Source organism: Mycteria americana, chromosome 2 (genome assembly GCF_035582795.1).
Source record: "Mycteria americana isolate JAX WOST 10 ecotype Jacksonville Zoo and Gardens chromosome 2, USCA_MyAme_1.0, whole genome shotgun sequence".
Taxonomy (NCBI): domain Eukaryota; kingdom Metazoa; phylum Chordata; class Aves; order Ciconiiformes; family Ciconiidae; genus Mycteria; species Mycteria americana.
In genome coordinates this window covers 149,838,500-149,858,848 of record NC_134366.1, presented here as the reverse complement: position 1 = coordinate 149,858,848, position 20,349 = coordinate 149,838,500, and the positions used below count along the sequence as shown (strand labels likewise).

Below are 20,349 nucleotides of genomic sequence, written 5' to 3'. Positions count from 1 at the left end.
CTCAGCCTTAAACCACGAGTCTCTATTTAAGCATTTAGGTGTGTGATCTAACCCCCCTTGGGAGTTTCCTAGGGAAGCCACCAACCAGCTCAGTGCAGTTTCCCAACCGTAGGTGTCTAGTGCCATTTGAGAGGTCGTGAGACACCAGGAACATCAGCTGGTGGTTGATGGGGAGAAGGTTTATGGGAGACTGTGCTAACTGCTGGGGGCCAGGTGAGGCTGGCTGAGGCATCTCAAATAGGCCTAAACACCAGTGCTGAGGCAATGAAATCCTACTTACTGTGTCGAAAAGTGAACGCACATCCTATTCAGTATTTCTCCAAAAGGGAGCTGAGGTTGTTTTCCAGGACTGCAGAGGGCTTCCTGGCCCAGTGCTGATCATGGCACAGGGCATGGCCAAGGGGGTTATTGATAGATGTACTGTGGGGCCAGTCCCACAGTAGACCCAGTCTTGCAATATGGACACTACTGTCTGCAGGCCTGAGGACTGGATCTAGGTCTAACCAGGAGTGCAGACATGCCCTCAGAAGTGCAACTTTTTGCAAACCTGCCTTTCTGAAAAAGCTGGCCAAATCACACAGGAAAGGAGAAAGGTTGGGAGGATTCGCACTAACAGTGGTAGTAAGAGACATGAGCTCTGAGAAGGTATTTCAGTGAAGGCAGCAGTGCACGACAGGTAGGTATGGTTTGGAGTCCCTGGAGGCAGCATAATCCTGGATTCTTGTTTTGCAATGTTCACTTTCTGTGGAGGTCCTTAGAGAAGAGAAATCTTCTCACCATCTTCAGGAAAAGCCATGGGCAATTATATTTCATAGAAAAAAAGACCTGTTTTAGAATTGCACAGCAGAGGCACATGACTTTGACAGCAGTGCATGGAGGAAGCCTGAGGACTGCACAGAATTGCATATCACTGGATTTTGGTCTGTGATACATACACAGAGTCATTATTTTTTATTACTGACTGCTCTGACTGCATTAAACACCTGAACAATAAAGACATTGTGGTTTCCTGTCACAGCCGGGAAAGGGATGTCAATGGGAAATCTGTCCCTTGCTCCTCTCAAACCAACAGCTTTGCCTTTGAGATGGCCATAGAAATTTGAGTGAGTCTGCTGGGCAGTTGCAATGTTCCAATTTGGTCAGATCCAGACCAGAAAAAACCCCCTCTTCACACACAGAAGGTCTTCCAAAGAGGTTTATGCAAATGGGAGCTCTCTCACTTGACTTAGGGGAGCTGCAGCTTGGCAGGTTTATAGAGAAAATCCTCACTTTTCTGTCTGGAAGCTTGTTAGGAGAGCGGATCAGCACATGGTAACTATCAGTTCTGAACAGACTCTGCCCTTACCTTCTTTAGGTTCGGCTGAAAATGAGTCTGCAAACAACCTCAGGATTTCGAGTACTCCTTTGAACGGTTGATCAAAGAAATCATGACATTTCTGCTTTGCTCAGTACAGTTAGGGACAACTAAACACTCTGAGATGATCTTTTTGGCACGTAGAAAAACTCTTTCTGCTGAAGTTGCCCACGATGAAGCTTGCAGCTGCGGTGAATAATCTCTGGATTTCCAATCCCTTGCAGATGCAGACACAGGCCTCCTCCCCTCTGTAAGCAACAACCTCTGTCTTCCTCTGCTCCTTTGTCAACTGTGAACAGAGACCTGCCAGCAGCTGCAATATACTCATAAAAAAAAAAGCAAAGGTCTCCACTCACCTCTGTCCCCCAAGCAGCTGTTCACAAATGTCCTGCTCTTTACTATGTTCAATATATTGAAGTACCTGCAAGTAACGTTTTGTCAGCTGCTGAGAATCCAGCGTGGCTTCAGCTGGTGGGACTTGGAAGCCCACGGTGGCAGTACATGGCCAATGAACCATCTCCCTGGCCTTGCAGAGCTTGGATTTGAGAGGGGGAGCTGCACCAGTGGGTGGATCCACTTGGATCCTAAGAGGTTCCCACACACATTCAATTGATTTCAGACATCCAGAAATTCCCATTGTGTCTCTCCTGTGTTTATGACCTTTCCTCCCAGAGATGTACTAAAGTGGAGGTGGTACCCATGGACAGAAAAGCCTTGTCTCCAATGAGTTAATCTGAAGAACTAACCAGAATAAAGCATTTGCTGTCCAGCTGAGAAAGGCTTTTAATGTGAAATGCTTCACAGAATCACAGATTCATCAAAACATATAATTGTGGAACATTTTGCTAAAACACAAAAGTACCTAGCTGAAGCTGCTGAGTAAGTTTCTCACATCCAGAAGGAATTTCACCGTTCCTTGGAGAGAGCCTGGGATATCAGAGACTGAGGTTCAAGTCCCTCAGCCAAACTAGGGAGTCCAGGTCACCCTGTGGGGCCATCAGATGTCTTGTGAGTCTGTTTTTTCATGAAAACTTTCATGGAGAAAGTTGTATTTTGATTTCATTCTACAGAGAAATGAAATATGATAACCTTCATGTTTTGCACGAAATAGAGTTCTGGTTTTCTGAGCAGGCCTAGCTAGCAGTGAGTAATAGGACTGAACTTTAGGAATACTATATTCCCCTGCATATTTTGGACATTTTGCAATTTTTTAATTAATATTTTACAGGTTTAGAAATACAAGGGAGTCTCATAACATTTTAATTTATGTTTTTTTGCTATCCAGCCATAAAGAAGACATTATTTGTGTATATATATATGAGTGTGTATGTGTGCGGGTGTGTAAGCATTTAAGTAAAAATTGATATATGCAAAAGTGGTCAACAATGAATAATATTTAAATGGCCATGTACAACTTCAAGTTAGCCTTGAGATACAATTAGACATTATACAGTTCTAGAGCAGGCGTAGGGTAACCTTTAACTTGATCAGTGCTAGATAACCTTTCAGACACATGTTCTTTATTAACAAAAACTTAAAAAAGTCATGAGTTTTTGTGGCTGTATCTGGCCATAGTGTTTGGTTTCCTTACCTCTTCTAAAGCTGCTAGGCCAAATTGTCTGACTTTGCCAAGTGGGCTTGCCACAAGATGCTGACAGGATGTAGATATGTAGTGATTGCAGCATACAACCTCCAAGGTCTCATCTGTGCAGTGTGATGGGGCCAGGGAAGTAATGGTCCTCCATGACGGTTGGACTCGATGATCTTAAGGGTCTTTTCCAACCTAAGTGAGTCTATGATTCTATGATCACACCCTTGCTGGTGCAGAAGTACTGCTGAAGCAAGGAGAGCAAGGGGAGCTGGCTGTTGGTGGAAAGCGTGGCTAAAGGACCGTGCTTTTACCCACCAGACCTGGATTGATAGGACTGGAAAGGCAGCCTAGAGCACTGTTGTGATACCAAGCTGTGCTCAGCTAAATCACACAACTTGGATCTTCTACCGATTTAACTGTTCTAATCCTTTCTGACCAAGGATATTGACAATAGGATTGTCTTTCTTGAGCCATATTAACACCTGGGATAACCATGCTGTGTGTATCAGTGTCCCTGCAGAGCTACTGATAACCCCACGTTAGCCAGCTATTACAGAATGCGAGGGCTAACCCTTTGAGGGGGCTAGTTCATCATCAGGGTTACAGTCTCTCTGGGGTCTGCTGTAGAGGGTTGTCATCCACATCATCTTCCTCCTTTGGGTTTGCCAGGAGCTGTTTCTGACCTCCAAGGACTTCAAAACGTGATTCATTGTGTGTTACAGAACGTCCATTCCTCTGGGCAGTGATTAAATTGCCTTTGATGTGGGTCACCGTGGTGGGATGAAGGCTGCATGATGTCACCAGTTTCCCTCCGTCCCTCTGATGGACCTGTGCAGCGCTGCCAATGTCAATACGGAGTGGTGGTGCTGCCTGGCTGCGAGAAGCACTGTGCTGAGTCCTTCCAACCCTGCAGGAACCGCCAGGGTTTTGTCAGCCTGCTCGGCTGCTACGGGCAATGTTTCACAGGCCCCTGCAGAGAAGCAACACAGGCGACTGTCCTGTAAGTCAGTGCGGAGCTGAGCTATAGCTTCTATTTTAAAATAAATATTTCTACAGAGCTTTTTATTGTTCCTCTTGGCCTCTGCTCTGGGTGTGTATGTGTGTGCCTGCATGGGTGGAAGAGGGGTGTTTAAGATCTGGATGCATCTGATACTGTTTTTCTGGTATTCTTGCAGCCATGCAAAACTCAGTGTTTTGTTACTGATGGCTCAGAAGAAAAGGAAAACTGTGTTCTTTTGGGTCTGCAGTCAGCTTCTGGTTTCCCAGGACAGTAGCAGTCAGCTTTTTAATCTTTTGGGCTAGTAGGAACAGGGTATAGGGTGAAGTAAAAATGCAGATATTGTAAAAACTGTGTACATCTGGCTCTGGGAATATATTTATCTTTGAAAGACTTGCAAATAGGTTACTGAGAAGCAGGGGGTCCCAAACTGGTCCCTGACTGACACCAAAGCACTTCAAAGCTTAAAGCTAGGGGCAATGGATGCTGTTAGCTCTGATACGGCCTCTTACAGATGCTGTGGGGCAGGTGTCTTTTATCTCCAGTAAAAGCTGGTGCCTTGACAGAGTCCAGAGCTGGTACTGCTGCCTGGACCTTTGCAGATGTTTTTATATCAGGCTGAGGAGAAGGACAGGTTGAGTTCAGAAGCTAAAGCAAGAAGTGTAGTAGTCAGGAGGTGAGGATGGCATGAGAAGATGTGCTCCTACCTTTTAGGGGTGGTGAGGGGGACAAGTGTAGGACATGGATCTGGGGTTCCACCTTGGTGGGAGGCAGTAGGAAGTTGGGGAGGACAGTGCCTGATTTGAGACTCCGGAACTGCATGGACATGGCCTGAGTGAAGAGCTGGGAGATGGTGCTGCTGCCCAAGGTAGACCCAAGCAAGCCCAAACTCTGCTGCAGGTCATAAGGAGGAGCAGCATTAGGTGACCCTTGAGGGTGGTGGGCACAGGGTGACCCAGCGGAAGTGGCTTGTCATGGAAGGTGCCCATGTTATCTCGTCGCCTGGCAGTCTGCCCCCGAGACGCAAGCATTGTCCCCATTGCACTCCCGCCCGTCCATGCCCCAGGACTGGCTGGACCCAGACTGTCCAAATACAGCCTGTGACTGCAAAGGCCATGATACAAGATTTCCTTGAAAGCTGGCATGGACACCACAAACAACAAATGATGAATTCATCCTCACCCTTCCTCTCCTTTGTATCTCCATCCCTCTTCTCAGTTACTTCTGGCCACAGATTATTTCCATTTCTAGAAACTCTGCCAGGATAGCTGAGAAAAGGCACTGAGATGACTGCTACCTTTGGGTAAGAGTATCCTCCAGTTCTCCCTTTTTGATGTGGTAGGAAAGAAGGCATGTTGGGTACAGCTGTTTGATGGCAAAGGTGCTGCTCACCCAGGGACATTTCCTAGGGCTGGAACACTCCAGGCTTAGTCATAACACAAAACAACATGAATCATCCTATAGATTACTTCTAAGAAATGGTGAAGCTTGTTGTAGGTATATGACAAGCAAAACAAGAAAATCCATTGATCAAACGGTGGACAGGAGGCAGGGCTGGGGGGAGGGAAGCTGTGTGGGCAGAGAGGTTTCACTGGGGGCAGGTAACAAGTGACCGGGTGTTACCTGCGGTAGAACCATGACATGAAAAATGAAGCCAGATCACCAGAAAAGCAGGCAAAAAGGGCAGTGTTCAGCTAAAGACAGCCAGAGGGAAGCATTTGTAATGTGATCCTGAGAGAGACCGGAGTAGAGTACTGCCTGGGAGTGGGGGCCAGAAATAGATAAGAAATCGTATCTTCCTACTTTGAGTCCAAATGTGTTTGTAGAACATGTTTTCTCTTTTTATTTTTGTAACTGAACGGGATCACATCAGTGAAATCCCTGATTCTGCCATCTACTTTTCTTAACAGAAACGAGGAGGAGAACTCCCAGTGCTGCCTGGGTTGGGAAGCACAACCCCAGAGTCAGGCAGAAAAGCAGTCCTGGCAAAAGGGCTTGGGAGCTGATGGTCTCGTTGAACTGAGAAGAACCAAATGATGGAGATATCAAAATGGCCTGACTGGAGTTAGGAAAAGACCTGAAGAAATCACAAACAAGATATAAAACAAGACCCGTGGATTTTGCAGTAGGAATTAAGACTTGAAGCAGCTGGAGACTTCAGAGAACGAATTAAAAGAGGACATAAAATATGAGCTGGAGGCTTTACAAAAAAATGATAGCAGTGTCTGGAAGTTTCCCAAAAAGGCAAAGCGACAAGCCTTAGATAGGAAATTGTTGAAGGCAGCATCTACAAAGCATCATTTTTAGTCTGCAAAGGTTTTGCTGAGGTTGTTGGTAACCTGATTGTTATACTCCCCAGAAGATTTTCCACTAAAAGGAAGGAGCTGAAGCAACTTGAAACTTGTAACTGGTTTGAAACTTGTCAGCAGAAACAGACTGAAGTGAGGACTCCAGAGGGTGGATTATGGCTCTGAGAAGGACACTGGAAGTCACAGTGGTCATATGGTACCTGGATTTTCCTGTGATAAATAGGGTGGTTTTAGCGCTTTCTTAACTTATAACATAGAGCCCTGAGGAGTCAGCTTGCGTAGCTCCAGTGAAATAGAAAAGACTGTCTCTAAGGAGGAAGACTCCACAATGCTTGCTGAAGCAAAAATCATCCTTAGGTGTTTTTGCAGATTAGATAAAATTCATGGCTGAGAGTATGAACAAAAAGAGCAGTCTGAAGTGGCTTTCAAAAAGGAAAAGGCCAGCCAGAGTGATTCAGACCTACCGGTGGATAAAAGAGTCAAGGCAGGCTCTGAAGAGCTGCTTTGCAATGGTTTGTCCCAGAAAGCTATGATTTCCCAATCACTATGATTTCTCATGGCAGGAAGCCTGTGGTTAGGACAGCACTTGCCATGATCGTCTGCAACCATATGTGCTGCTCGAGGCTGTGTGGGAGAACGGCGGTGCTGCAGGGCGGTAGCTGTGTACAGCCCTGGGCACCAGCTCATTCCAGTGCCTGGTTCCAGGCTCGAGCGGTGGGCACCAGAGGTGAGCAAGGAGTTGGTGTATACACGAACGCATAAAAAGGGAAGGATGCCTCCTCTCTTCCCATGACCTGCAGGACAGCAGGCACTCCGGCCTGGGGGGAATGCTCTCTCAGGGCTGTTGCCTCACAGCACAGTAGAGGACATTTTCTGGCCACAGGATGGTTTGGACTAGAGATGGGACGTTGCATTAGAGGTGGGAGGCACGCAGCGGGTATATGGTGTCTGAGGGCAGCTGGGAGGCACAGTCACAGGGTCACAGTGTGACACAGTAACTGAGGCTGGCAGGTACCTCTGGAGATTGTCTTCTCCAACCCCTGCTCAAGCAAGGTCAGCTGCAGCAGGTTGCCCAGGCCCGTGCCCAGTCGGGCTTTGAGTATCTCCAGGGATGGAGACTCCACAACCTTTCTGGTCAGCCTGTGCCAGTGCTTGACCACCCTCACCATAAAAAAGTTTTCTCTTATGTATGTTTTAAGTGGAATTTTGTGTGTTTCAGTTTGTGGGATCAGTCCACATTGCCTGGGAGGCTATCTCGTAGGAAGCAGCAGGTTGGTGCCTGCAGGAGAGGGGTGAGGGAAGGGACAAGGGGCTGCCTTGGCGGGTGGGAACCTCTCCTGCGACCCACAACCCTCAGCCCCATGACAATGTGGTGTGGTGATGTAAAGATTTACTTTCTCGTCAGATTTGGCAAGACTTTTGCAGAAGGACACCACTGGACACAGACGTTTCAGTGCTAGAAGAGCAGTTGCCAAGAGCAGGAGAAGTTGTGGGGGAGGACGGTCCCTCCAGAGCCCCGTCATTGCTCGGGCAATGTGGACACCCGCTGCCCTCCCTTGGGCAGCCCCTCTCCCCACCCGGCTGATACAGGTGCTGACGGTGGGATGTGGAGGATACTTCTGCTGTGCTGGATGTGTACGTGGGATCTGAGTGGGAAGGGCTGGGGAGGGCTGAGGTTTTCATGCAGAAGTTGCTTATCTCCTTTTCCCAAAATGTTCCTGGGGTGTATTGGCATTGGGTTGCCTCCCTTCTGGTTTTGGACTCAAAAATAAGAACAGTGAGAAAAAAAAAAAAAGAATTCTGATGGTGACAGCGCAGCCTTAGATGTTAAAATCAGCTCTCCTTTGTGGGTAGGAGCTCATTTATACACATGATTTATGCCTGCTGCAATGAGAGAGGGACAGACTTAACAAATGACAGGTTTTGAATGGTTGCAAGGTAATGTTATTAATGTCTGCTGACTTGGTGCCCTGCCCAACTTTGAACTTCTTTCAGTGGCATGGGGCTGAACAAGAGCTGCGTGAGTTTTGAAATATTTCCACATAAAATAAGCTCTGAGACAGATGGAGAAATGAGAGTTTCCTAATGGGGCCTAGTAAAAAGACTGCAGAAGGAAAAGAAAAAGGCAACAAGAATCTTCCTCAATTGAAACAAAAACAAGGAATCAGAGGGAATAAATTCCAGTGCCAACTGCCATCGTCTGAGGGCAGGCTTTTTTAAAAAGGCATTTGTAACATCTTTCACCCCCTTTGCAGGCCTGGCAGGTCAAGCAGCACTGCATCTGTAAGCCCAGCAACAACAGCCTCCTGGGCCAGCGCGACCGAATCCCAGCCTTAATTTATTTAAATGCGTACAAGATGATTCAGTAGGTGCTAATGCTGCTAATTCAGTAGGTGTTAATGCGTGAATAATTATAGACATATTTAAGCAGCTGGTGTTGTGCCTTCAAAAGTTTCTGTGCATGGAAATTAATAGCTCTGTGGTTGCATGTGTGCTTTACATGTTATAAAATGAAGATGTTGGTAGCAGCTCCGTGTTAAAGTTTGAGTCAAGATTTTCACTTGAAGTTGAATTAAAACTCTTTGTTTTACACTTTGACGTCTCCAGACATGGCATAACAGATCCTCAGAAAATAATTGATTTTTCCTTTGCATTCTTTCAAAAAAATGCTTTTTGTTTTCAGGCTGCATCTGTTAAGATTTTTCCTTGATTTCCCCTCACATTTCTCAGGTTCCCCAACAGCACAAGCTCGGTCCTAACAAACTTCCTCCACACACGTGTACTGATAATATCTTAGAGCCAGGCCAGCTGAAAACAACACACACAAACAAATATTCCCCTTATTTGCAATAGCTGTTTGGAGCTATGTGAGGAATAGATGCTGGATCTGCTCCTCGCTCAGCAAATGTCTGGTTACATAGTTCCAGGTTAATGCTTTACCTTGAGCGGACGACAGGGCACCTCAGATAAACACCCCCCATAGAAAATACATGTATATGAAATGCAAACACGACACAGTGACAGTGAAAACAGGGGTGATGGAAATAACTGTTCATTTTGTGCCCTGTTGACTGCAAATAATACTTTCTAATGCATTGTGCTGTCCCGACAGAAACGTTTCCAGGCGTTTGTTTGCTCAAGGGTGCTCAGCACCTTGCAGCATCGGCCCCTATGGAGACCTGGGCTGGTGCAGGCATTGGCAGCAAGGTTTTGACGTGTCAACTGTTCGGCTTTGGGACAGAAAACAGGGTCGAGCTGATGCTGTCTGGTAGATCTCCCTGGGTTGTCCTGACAGCTGTAGAAAGCACTTTATTGCTTCTACCAGATAACTGGGGGAGCCTGCTTTCTTTCTTCTCCCCTGCCCTCTTGGAAAGGAAGCGTCAACGTTGCTTCCCCTCCGGCTGCCTGGCCGGTGACAGTGCCCGGCACAGCCTTGCAGAGGAGGGCTCCAGCCAAGCAGACCTGCAGAGAGGGCTGCAGACCCAGGTATTTCGTAAATAAACACACGCTGTGAGAGCAGAGAGCTGCACTGACTGACACCGCTGTTATTCCAGCATTTTTTGCCTAGAACAGGTGATGGGGGCTCTGGTCTGTATTTGTTTGGATCACTATAGTGGCCACTCTCGAAAAGTGGCATGGCTTTGGATGGGAACCAGTCCACAGACATCTAGAATGACACAAAGCTTAGATTAATTAAATAAGCATTGCTCTAGCAGCTGTTTTAAATAGCTGTACACCAGCCTGACTTCCAGTGCCTCAGTTTTTAATAGATTAATATCATGTGAAGGTTTCACATTATCATTTGGATGAAATTCAGATATTTGAAGATGGAATGATATCCAGTACTCTTCTGTATTTCTGGGAGTATGCTCTCTGTTCCTCTGCAAATGTTAATATGCTCTCTGTTCCTCTGTAAAAGGCATAAAGCTCTCTCGCCAGTATCAGACATACTGCACAACAATGGCTCACAACTGTTAATTAAAAAAAGTCCAGGATGACAGGCAACAAGGTCGGCTCTCATATGCTTTGTATGCAGGCAAGGAAGTCTTGGAGTTCATGAATGGTTCATTTATACTGCACTTTAACTTATCTGCTTCTTGAGTGCTCCCAGTCTTTTAAAAATGTTGGATAAATTTGCACTGGATACCCCTCGCCTAAACTGATTATCAGTATCAGATCCAAAAATAATTTAATTCCTCTAAACATTACCTGTTGCTTCCTGCTCCACTGTACAATAGTTTATTGTCTGGCTCTGTTGTGCCACATTTCGTCCTGTCAGCTGAAGCCACAGATGGGCTGAAAGGGAGATGAAAGTGTTCTGCACTCCTTTACAAACCATAAGCCAAAAGCCAGGGAATGCACTTTACATCAGATGCCCCCTAGCCATGTAGGTAATGACTATTTTACCTTCATCTTTGTACAGATATCTGTGAGTTGTCTGGGATTCAGAAAGTATGTATGGCGCATGGGGTGAGGGGGGCAGCGGGTGTTCAGCAGACAAAAGCTACGTTTTCCTGACTTGTCAAAAATGTGCAGTGTAGAAGAACTCACTTTGGTTCACAAGCAAACCCCAAGAATTTGCTTTTTCTGTTGTTATTAGGTACAGAAAAGGTGAGCGCTTAGTGTAACCCAGTATTTTTCACTAGATACTCCTGCAGGAGCAGAAACATAAGGAAGAGTGAGGTGTTTCTACCTTCTCACGAACAAGCCTTTCTCCTCTGCCCCCTTGCCCCCCTCCTGGGAGGGGGTCTGGTATTTCTGCTTCTGGGAAAGGCACCTATCGATCGGCCTCGCTGGCCTCCCCGAGGCACTGCCGGGGGACGGGCTGGGCCCCGGGAACACCCAGAGCCAGGAGAGGTGGCTCTGCCCCTGCTGCAGCCACAGCTGCTGGGCACTCACCCCCGGCCACGCTGCTGCCGCCTCCTCGCTGGGGACACCGCGCTTCCCCCTCCCCTGAGATAAACCTCCGCTGTTACGAAGGAAACTCGGGTGTAACTCAGGTATAAAATCCTTTACTTGGTCACAGTTTCTCATTCAATCTAGTCTTCGTTATTATCCTGAATTTCCTTTGAACTTTTTCCTTTCCATCATATCCTTGCTTCAGCTTTCAGCTTATTTCGAAAGACTAAAATTTTTTCTATACTTAGATACATGAAAAAGAGAAAAAGAAGGGAAGGGAAGGGAAGGGAAGGGAAGGGAAGGGAAGGGAAGGGAAGGGAAGGGAAGGGAAGGGAAGGGAAGGGAAGGGGAGGGGAGGGGAGGGGAGGGGAGGGGAGGGGAGGGGAGGGAAGGGGAGGGGAGGGGAGGGAAGGGAAGGGAAGGGAAGGGAAGGGAAGGGAAGGGAAGGGAAGGGAAGGGAAGGGAAGGGAAGGGAAGGGAAGGGAAGGGAAGGGAAAAAAACCCTGTCCCCGCCCCAAAACAAAACAAAACAAAAAAGAAGAAGAAGAAGAAGAAGAAGAAGAAGAAGAAGAAGAAGAAGAAGAAGAAGAAGAAGAAGAAGAAAAAATTAAGAAAAGAGAGCAGAGCTATGCAGTGCCCTTGGTATATGCCAGAAATGCAGCCACAATGTACCAGCAGGAACACACCCATCGGCTCCCCTCCCAGAATGAAACCTGAACAGCAGGAGCCAACCCCTTGCTCCAGTCCAGGCCACAGACACATCAGGCTGCCCTCAAAGCCCAGCCTGCTGCATGCCACCACCCAGCACCCACAGCATGTTCTCCCTGCCCAAGTCCCAAGGAAGAGGTGTCGCCTTGTTGCCCACTCTCGAGGACTAGGTATCTGCCTGTTTTGGCTCCAGAGGAGTCGTACATTTAAATAAGCTGAGAACCTCACCAGGAATGTCCTGCCAACAGCTCTTTCTTTTTGGTCCTGCTTGGACGCTGGCTGGACTGGTTGTGCTGGGAACAGCGGTCCCATGTGGCATGGTAAGGAGAAGGTGCAGTTAGGCTGGAACACTTTCAAAATCCTTGAAAAGGGTCAAAGGAATGTATGAAGGGGAATATGCTTCCAGAGTTGTGTGTCTCATGTTGAAACACTCGTACACGTTCATCAGTGATACCACAATGGGGACCATCTTGCTTGCACCAAAAAACTGTCTCCTTGGTGTCTACATCTTGCATTTCCTTCCAGCACTCCTCAAAGTTGTTCTGCTGGTGTCCTGGAATCTTCTTCTACTTCTCGTGCCTGGTTTCTTCTGTCCCTTTTAGATATTCCTTCTCTCAGACTCACAAAGCAGACTAGAAAGCATGCAGCCAAATGTGGACTCTTCTGCACCCTTTCCTCCAAAACAGCCATGCCAGCAAATATGCTCTAGCAAAAAAAACTCTGAAAAACTCTTTCCTCTCAGCCAGGATCACAGAAGCCCTGCAAGCCCCATGTTTAAGGGCCAGCAGGAGGTGAAGCAGATAACAAACAAGGGGTGACAAGACAGTCAAGGTGACAAGGGGACCTGGGACAGAGGATTCACCAACTCAGGTTCAGCAGCTGAGTTTGTGTTTGCTGCCCGAGAGCGGGACAGAGAGGCAGGGGCTGGCTGCGAAAGGAAGGAGGCATCAGGGAGAAGAGAGACTGGAGAAGAGGACAACGGTGTGCTGGGGACAGGGAGCTGGTCAAAGTGAGCCTTGGTGGGCACAGGGATGGGCTCTAGCCTGGCCAGGGCACTGAAACCCATTGGTGTAACCTCTCTGTCATCCCCCATTACTGCTGAAATGTCTTCTCAGAACTGACAGACCAAAACATGGCAGACAATATGCATTTAAGCTCCGTTTATTTTTTAGACCCACTTTTCTGCAGAGGAACAAACACCCTTAAGGAGTCATTATATTGACAGAGCAGATTTATAAAGTGTTTAGCTTTTGTTTGAATGACATCATGAATTAGCCTCCTTAGACCAATGTGTTACCAACTCTGGTGCTAGTGACCGGGTGGTCCTAGCAGGCACACTTTGTGTCTTGATTTCCATAGTGTCAACACTATGGTAATGACAGTACACAGTGAAATTTGCCATCTGGGGTAGGGAGTCCATCCATTGCTACCAAAGGCACCCCTATGGTCAATGACCTCTTCTAGCCCTTGGACCTGAGCTTCAGCATGGGCTGGAAGAGGTAGGAGATCCCTCCCTGGCTACTGCGGTGGACTCAGGCAGTAAGAGTGGGACAGGCAGTCTGCTTACAGAGGTCCCCCAGACATGGGGAGAGGTAGGGGCTTATGGCCAGAGGTCCTTGCTTAGGGCTTCCTGCAGAGATGTCATTGCTGTGCAGCCTTCTTCAAACAGGGCATGGAAATGGTGAGGGACCTGGGGTTGAAGGATTGAGCTTGACTTGAGAAACCTGGGTCAGGCAGAGGCCTGGAAGGAGACAGCAGCGCTGCTGTGGCTCCATGGAGCTGCTCATGCACCAGTGGCCAGCACAGTGCCCAGCTGTGTCAGGAGAGCACCGCTCTCTCCCTAAGTCACTGCCTTGGGCTTGAAATCCTGGTGCCGAGCAGCTCAGAGCATTGTTAATGCTGTATAAGGACCTTGTGGCCTAAGTCCAAAACTATGACCCCTCTGTTCAGCAGTTGCCTAGCCCTGAGGTGCCTGAAACTCTGCATCTGTCCGTGTTGAGGAGCACCTCCATTTTGGCAGCCTACAACAGCTCAGCACCTCTCCCAAACTGGGTGTTGTTCCAGCTACGCAGCCTGGGAGGTTTAAGCCAGCTCTGCCTATGCCTGATGTTGTGCTCTGCAGGAGTTTGGCCAGAGAAGGAGGATTGCAGTGGTGCTCTGATGACCAGTTAATTGTTGTATGTTAAATAGTCATTTCAGGAACTATACAAATAGACGTTGGAGCAAGAATGAGACCCCCGGTATCCCCCTCTGGGCAAGTGATTAAGTTCAGAGGTTGAGAATGCTCCTGCTCGCTCTCTCCCTGTGGTCCAAATGATCTTTAATGACTCCTTGCCAGGTGGAGCAGTTTTGGCAGGAGAGGCTGATGCTGCTTCTTTTTCCTCTCTGGAAACTGCTGGGGTTCGAGTCCTTGCAGGCAGAGAGCAACTCCAAGCCAGTAGGTGTTTGGGAGAAAGATCTTATAATTGATCTGTCTGTTGACCACCATCACCAACAGTGCCTCCTCAGGCTTTGTTTTGAGTGAAAAGATGGCTTTCCACAGGCTTTGAAACAAAGCAGGCACTTAGGAAGTACAGGGGGGCTAAATCACACTTAAGGTAATATTTCACAGAATCACAGAATCGTATAGGTTGGAAAAGACCTTTAAGATCATCGAGTCCAACCATAAACCTAACACTACCAAGACCACCACTAAACCATGTCCCTAAGCACCTCATCCAAACGTCTTTTAAATACCTCCAGGGATGGCGACTCAACCACTTCCCTGGGCAGCCTGTTCCAATGCTTGATAACCCTTTCCGTGAAGTAAAATTTCCTAATATCCAGTCTAAACCTCCCCTGGTGCAACTTGAGGCCGTTTCCTCTTGTCCTATGGCTTGTTACCTGGGAGAAGAGACCAACACCCACCTCTCTACAACCTCCTTTCAGGCAGTTGTAGAGAGCGATAAGGTCTCCCCTCAGCCTCCTTTTCTCCAGGCTAAACAACCCCAGTTCCCTCAGCCGCTCCTCAGAAGACTTCTGCTCCAGACCCTTCACCAGCTTCGTTGCCCTTCTCTGGACACGCTCCAGCAACTCAATGTCTCTCTTGTAGTGGGGGGCCCAAAACTGAACACAGGATTCGAGGTGCGGCCTCACCAGTGCCGAGTACAGGGGCGCGATCTCTTCCCTAGTCCTGCTGGCCACACTATTTTTGATACAAGCCAGGATGCCATTGGCTTTCTTGGCCGCCTGGGCACACTGCTGGCTCATATTCAGGCGGCTGTCAACCAACACCCCCAGGTCCTTCTCTGCCTGGCAGCTTTCCAGCCACTCTTCCCCAAGCCTGGAGCGTTGCATGGGGTTGCTGTGGCCCAAGTGCAGGACCTTGCACTTGGCCTTGTTAAACCTCATACAATTGACCTCGGCCCATGGATCCAGCCTGTCCAGATCCCTCTGCAGAGCCTTCCTCCCCTCAAGCAGATCAACACTCCCACACAACTTGGTGTCATCTGCAAACTTGCTGAGACTGCACTCGATCCCTTCGTCCAGATCATTGATAAAGATGTTAAACAGAACTGGCCCCAACACCGAGCCCTGGGGAACACCGCTTGTGACCGGCCGCCAACCGGAGTAAACTCCATTCACCACCACTCTTTGGGCCCGGCCGTTCAGCCAGTTCTTTACCCAGCGAAGAGTACACCCATCCAAGCCATGAGCAGCCAGTTTCTCCAGGAGAATGCTGTGGGAAACAGTGTCAAAGGCTTTACTGAAGTCCAGGTAGACAACATTCACAGCCTTTCCCTCATCCACTAGGTGGGTCACCTTGTTGTAGAAGGAGATCAGGGTGGTCAAGCAGGACCTGCCTTTCCTGAACCCATGCTGGCTGGGCTTGATCCCTTGGTTATCCTCTACATGCCGTGTGATGGCACTCAGGATGATCTGCTCCATCAGCTTCCCCGGCACCGAGGTCAGGCTGACAGGCCTGTAGTTCCCCGGGTCCTCCTTCTGGCCCTTCTTGAAGATGGGTGTCACATTAGCTAATCTCCAGTCAGCAGGGACCTCCCCAGTTAGCCAGGACTGCTGGTAAATGATGGAAAGGGGCTTGGTGAACACTTCTGCCAGTTCCTTCAGTACTCTCGGGTGGATCTCATCAGGCCCCATAGACTTGTGAGCATCTAAGTGGTGCAGCAGGTCACTCACCATTTCCCCCTGGATTACTGGGGGGAATTTCACAGCCAGATTTTCCTTCTTGGCCCTCTCAGCAGTCCTCATTGCAGGAGAAGGTGCTGGTAAGGTGCACCTGGGCATGATGCCTAAGTGGGGAGAAGAATGGGGTTAAAGAGATGGGTTTATCTCCAGTTTTCCCCACTGGCCAGTTGCAGTGGAAAGTGCTGATGGTTTGGGGTCTTTCTCTGAAGTGCCCTTTCTCCCTAAAGCGCTTCAGAGGACTGGGCTGGGCACCTGCTGCCTGATCTGCATGCCACCTTGAGCAGACAAAACCTAAAAGTTAGGTGGACCGTGCCTGGTATTTTGGCATAAAACCAGGGGTTTTGTGGGTCTTAGCTCTTAGCCCTTAACCCCATCATGCATCCAAGTATTGTCAGTGAAATGGAGATAACAGCACCACCAAACTCAAAAAAGTGCTTGGGGATAGGGGTATAAAGAGACTGTGAGGCACTCGATCTCACAACAGTGGGACCCGTATAGAGAACTGCAGTGTAGCTGAAGTCAAAATGAGTCTTTCTGTTCATTTTGCTGGGTCTTTCAATATGTTACACAAAATGGAGGTGTCAGATAATTGCCTTTATTAATCATTGCTGGAGTGCAATTTGCCCAAGGTGTTTGACACTACTGGTGCTATGTACGATTCTGCATGGGTCATTTAAATGTTGCAAAGCAACATTTGTTTTACTGGCAAAATACAATAAATTATCTAATTTTAAAATATTGTGCAAGAAAATAAATGCATTTGAACACTACAGACTATAAAACAATTGCCTTACCTACTAATGAACAATGAACGTGAAGTTTGTTTCATAAGTTGGAAAAAATAAGCTGAGAAAAACAGACACCCAGGGAATTTTTTCTGCAATGGAGGCTTGCTTCTACTATAGCCAGAAAGGATGCATGCTTCATCTTGCATTTTAGATTAGAGGCACTTACAATGAAGAATTATTTCATAAAATATACAAGTAGGAGGTATTTGGGCACTCACCCATAAAAATTCCAGTCAAGACCTTACTGCTTGAAAATTAAAAGTCACAAAATTAAAATCACCATAATTTAAAAAAACCCTTTTCACATTAAACTTCACAAATTCTACCTTTGTTCACAGCACAGTCAGAGGAGGGAAAAGGTGCAGGCCTGGGGCAGGGTGAGGGGCCCAGCCAGCCCTGTGCTAACAACGACTGATAGGGACCACCGCATGCTGGTGCTGGAGCTCTGCCTCGGCTGTGTTTAGTTTGCTAGAACAGACGTAGCCCTCTTGTCCAGGGATGGTTCCGCACGGGACAAAATCACAGCTGTGGGAAGAAGCCACAGATTTCCATCTGAGGATTTCTCCCAGCAAGATGAGAGTAGCCCTGAACTGGTGGCACTGATCTGCACTGTGGATGCAGCGAGTCAGGTCTTCAGGGAATCAGTGCATCCCAAAACCACAGAGACAGCAAACTGGTCGCGAAGAATGTCCCTGCTCTTTGACCGCATCCAGCATATATAATCAGATAGGAAACTCTGCAGCTTGGCATTAATTGCTGGCTGATTCTTTGCAAATCCTTCTGCTCTGGGAATCAGACTCTAAGTAAATAAATGGTAAAAACAGCAGAGAAGACAGATGTCAAAACGTGCTTTGTTCCTCTACAAAGGAAATACAGCACAATTTCGGTTGTGCCTGACGGTGTTTCAGAATAGCCTAGCAAGTACTCAGTAATATATTTAATCATAATGATGACTTTGTAATATTAGACATCCTTGTAAGATGAGTTTGCAAGGATGGTTCGGAGCGAATACACTGCAGTGGGGCTGCCCATGAATTTGCTGCTATGGCACAGACCAACCGCACAGAGAAAGGTGGCCAAAGCTCACAAGGTTGCATAAAGTCTGGAGCTGACCTGCCTTCGAACTGCTCGGGCAAAGGTGCGTCTTGCTAGGGGCTCCAGTAGCTCTGCGGCCACATGCCGGCTGTCTCAGGACAAAAAGTCAGGAGGTGTTTGCAGGGCGCAGTGGAAGGAGCACATGGGGTGCCTTCCTCACCGGCATGGCTGTGGTGTGATGTGCAGGCATGGGCAGGGAGCTGAGGAGAGGCGGGTGTTGTGGGGAGAGCCGTGAACAAGCATCTCTCCCTGAGCTGGTGGAGAAGAGAAATCCATAGATATCTATTCTTCTTTGGTTACAGTGAAATGCATCGAGCAAGGGAGGTTTTCTGGGCTCACGTGTTTATGCTTTACCTCGATGCTGCCTCAAACCAACCAAGAGGCTAGGAATCCTCTCTGAAGTATGAAAAAGTGCTTTCTTATCACTGCTTGTTTTCTCATGCAACAAGGAAAAGAAAGGTGAGGCAGAGGAAACAGGACATGCTTTGGCACCTGTGCTTCATGGTAATGCTGGGCCGTGTTTCTGCCTTCTTAGCGCTTGTTTCAAGCCTTTTATATGTGCCAGCCAAGAAGGGTGGCAACGTGGTTGGCTTCCCACAAAGCCTACTCTTGAGTGGGAGATTTGCTTTGGAAATACTGTGTTAGTGGCAGTGGAAGAAGTAGTGGAGCATGATCAGGGTGTGATCATTGACCTGAAGAAATGTATGTTAGTGCAGAGACACATTGCCTCCAAGGAATAGGAAACAAACCTCCAAGAAAGCCAGAAAAATGCTTCATTTCATAACTGGTCTGCGAGAGCTCTCCTAGCATTTAGTAGGTAGTGCCTTATGTGCCAAATACCTAACAAGTATCTGAAAAAAGGAATGTAAACCCAAATGTACTGAAACATGGGAATGTTAAAATGCTGGGTCACACCAGCAACGATGTGGGAGTTTGGCAGGAGTGGTTTTGAAAGACTCTGTCATGTCTACTGTTTTTTGTTCTGCAGAAGAACAGAAGCCATTGATTTTATGGCTAAAAAGAGTATGGAGAACAGCAGCCCAGGCGCTGGAGAGGAAGTTGTCCCCTGGGTAATATGGTGCCATGGAAATACAATCTGATGGCCAAAGTCACCAGATGGTGCTATTGTGCACACTATTTGTGTGCGTGTGTGACCATTGCACACGCTTTGAAGGGATGTTGTGGGCTTTCTTTCTGGGATGAGGGCACTGGGGTGGTTTGCTCTTTCCCTTCGTCCCTACCTGGTCTAATGCAGACCTTGGGGCTGAGCCCTCCCGGGACTGAGCTGTGACTGCCTCACCGGCCCCGACTCCCAAGATGGGGACTGCTTCAATGATGTTTCAGCCACCACTGTTTGAAGCTCAAGCATAAATAAAACAAGTTATACACAGCAAAACCCACATTCTGTTTCACTGATTTCATCACTTTGGGGAATCCCAACATCTCCACACAAGAGGATGTAAAAAAAAAGCAGGGGCTTCCATGATGCCCAAGGAGGCAAGGAGCACATATGCCCATCTCTGATCAACTGAAGCACCTTCTGAAGTATCCCACAGCAAAATTACCCTGCAGCCAGGCACAAAATGCCTGGCCTTTAGCCTACAGTCCTGCAGAACTGAAGGGCACTGCTCCGTGCCCCAGGAGAGTGTTTCTTTCTGGAAAAGCTCTGCTTTCTTTTCTGAGTGAACCCTGTACATCAACTCCTAACAGCAGGCTCGTGGCCTGAGCAGCTCTGCTGGGCTGAGGCATGACGAGAAGAGTATGGGCCAGGTTCAGAGAGACCTGGGTCAGTCACTGTCACCTCCACAATAATGTGTGTAATATTACAAACCTGCACAATATTAGCTATTTAACAGTTATACTTTATATGCATACAGGCATATATTCATATAAGTGCATATTTACATATAAATAACATATCAAATTATAATTATATATTATAATATACAATAAGGTGTATACCTCTGTAATAGTACCTAATACCTGTAAAACCCCTACATAACATTACTCCCGTGGGACCCTCTCCTCAGAGGGAGCACACTGCGTGTTCAGTCATGTTTGCTGACCTTGGGGGCAGCTGTGGGAACCACCTACTTTGTCTCTCCCTACCTGGAGTCTTGTTCTCCACCACCATCACAACAGTGCTGATAACCAAAGCGGGTGACTGCGCAGGAGGAGGACATGGGCCTGTCCCCAGATATGCCTTTGCAGAGCTCTGTGCTTGAGCACTAATTAAAGGCCACGGGACAAAACCCATGCTGCAGGGGAAGGTGTCAGGTTGGCCAAGCCAAGACCTGACTTTTGCATCTTGCACAGGTAGGGGGTGTAGACTGGAGCTACAGAAGGTGGGAAGATCCATACCAGCTGGGTATGTATGAGTCATTGTGGGGATAGTCGTGGTCCCACCACTTGTTGTGGAA

The 20,349-nt window shown here is 47.7% G+C and overlaps 1 protein-coding gene and 1 long non-coding RNA gene across 2 annotated transcripts in view; one reads left to right on the top strand and one right to left on the bottom strand.

Annotated features, from left to right (window-relative positions):
- Nucleotides 1–20,349, bottom strand: part of LOC142406288 (uncharacterized) — a 330,017-nt gene that overhangs the window by 26,778 nt on the left and 282,890 nt on the right. The gene's annotated exons all lie outside the window — the stretch shown is intronic.
- Nucleotides 105–9,384, top strand: LOC142406283 (uncharacterized). Its single transcript, XR_012774534.1, has 3 exons — nt 105–1,604; nt 3,668–3,945; nt 5,853–9,384. It is a non-coding gene; the product is annotated as an uncharacterized LOC142406283 (long non-coding RNA).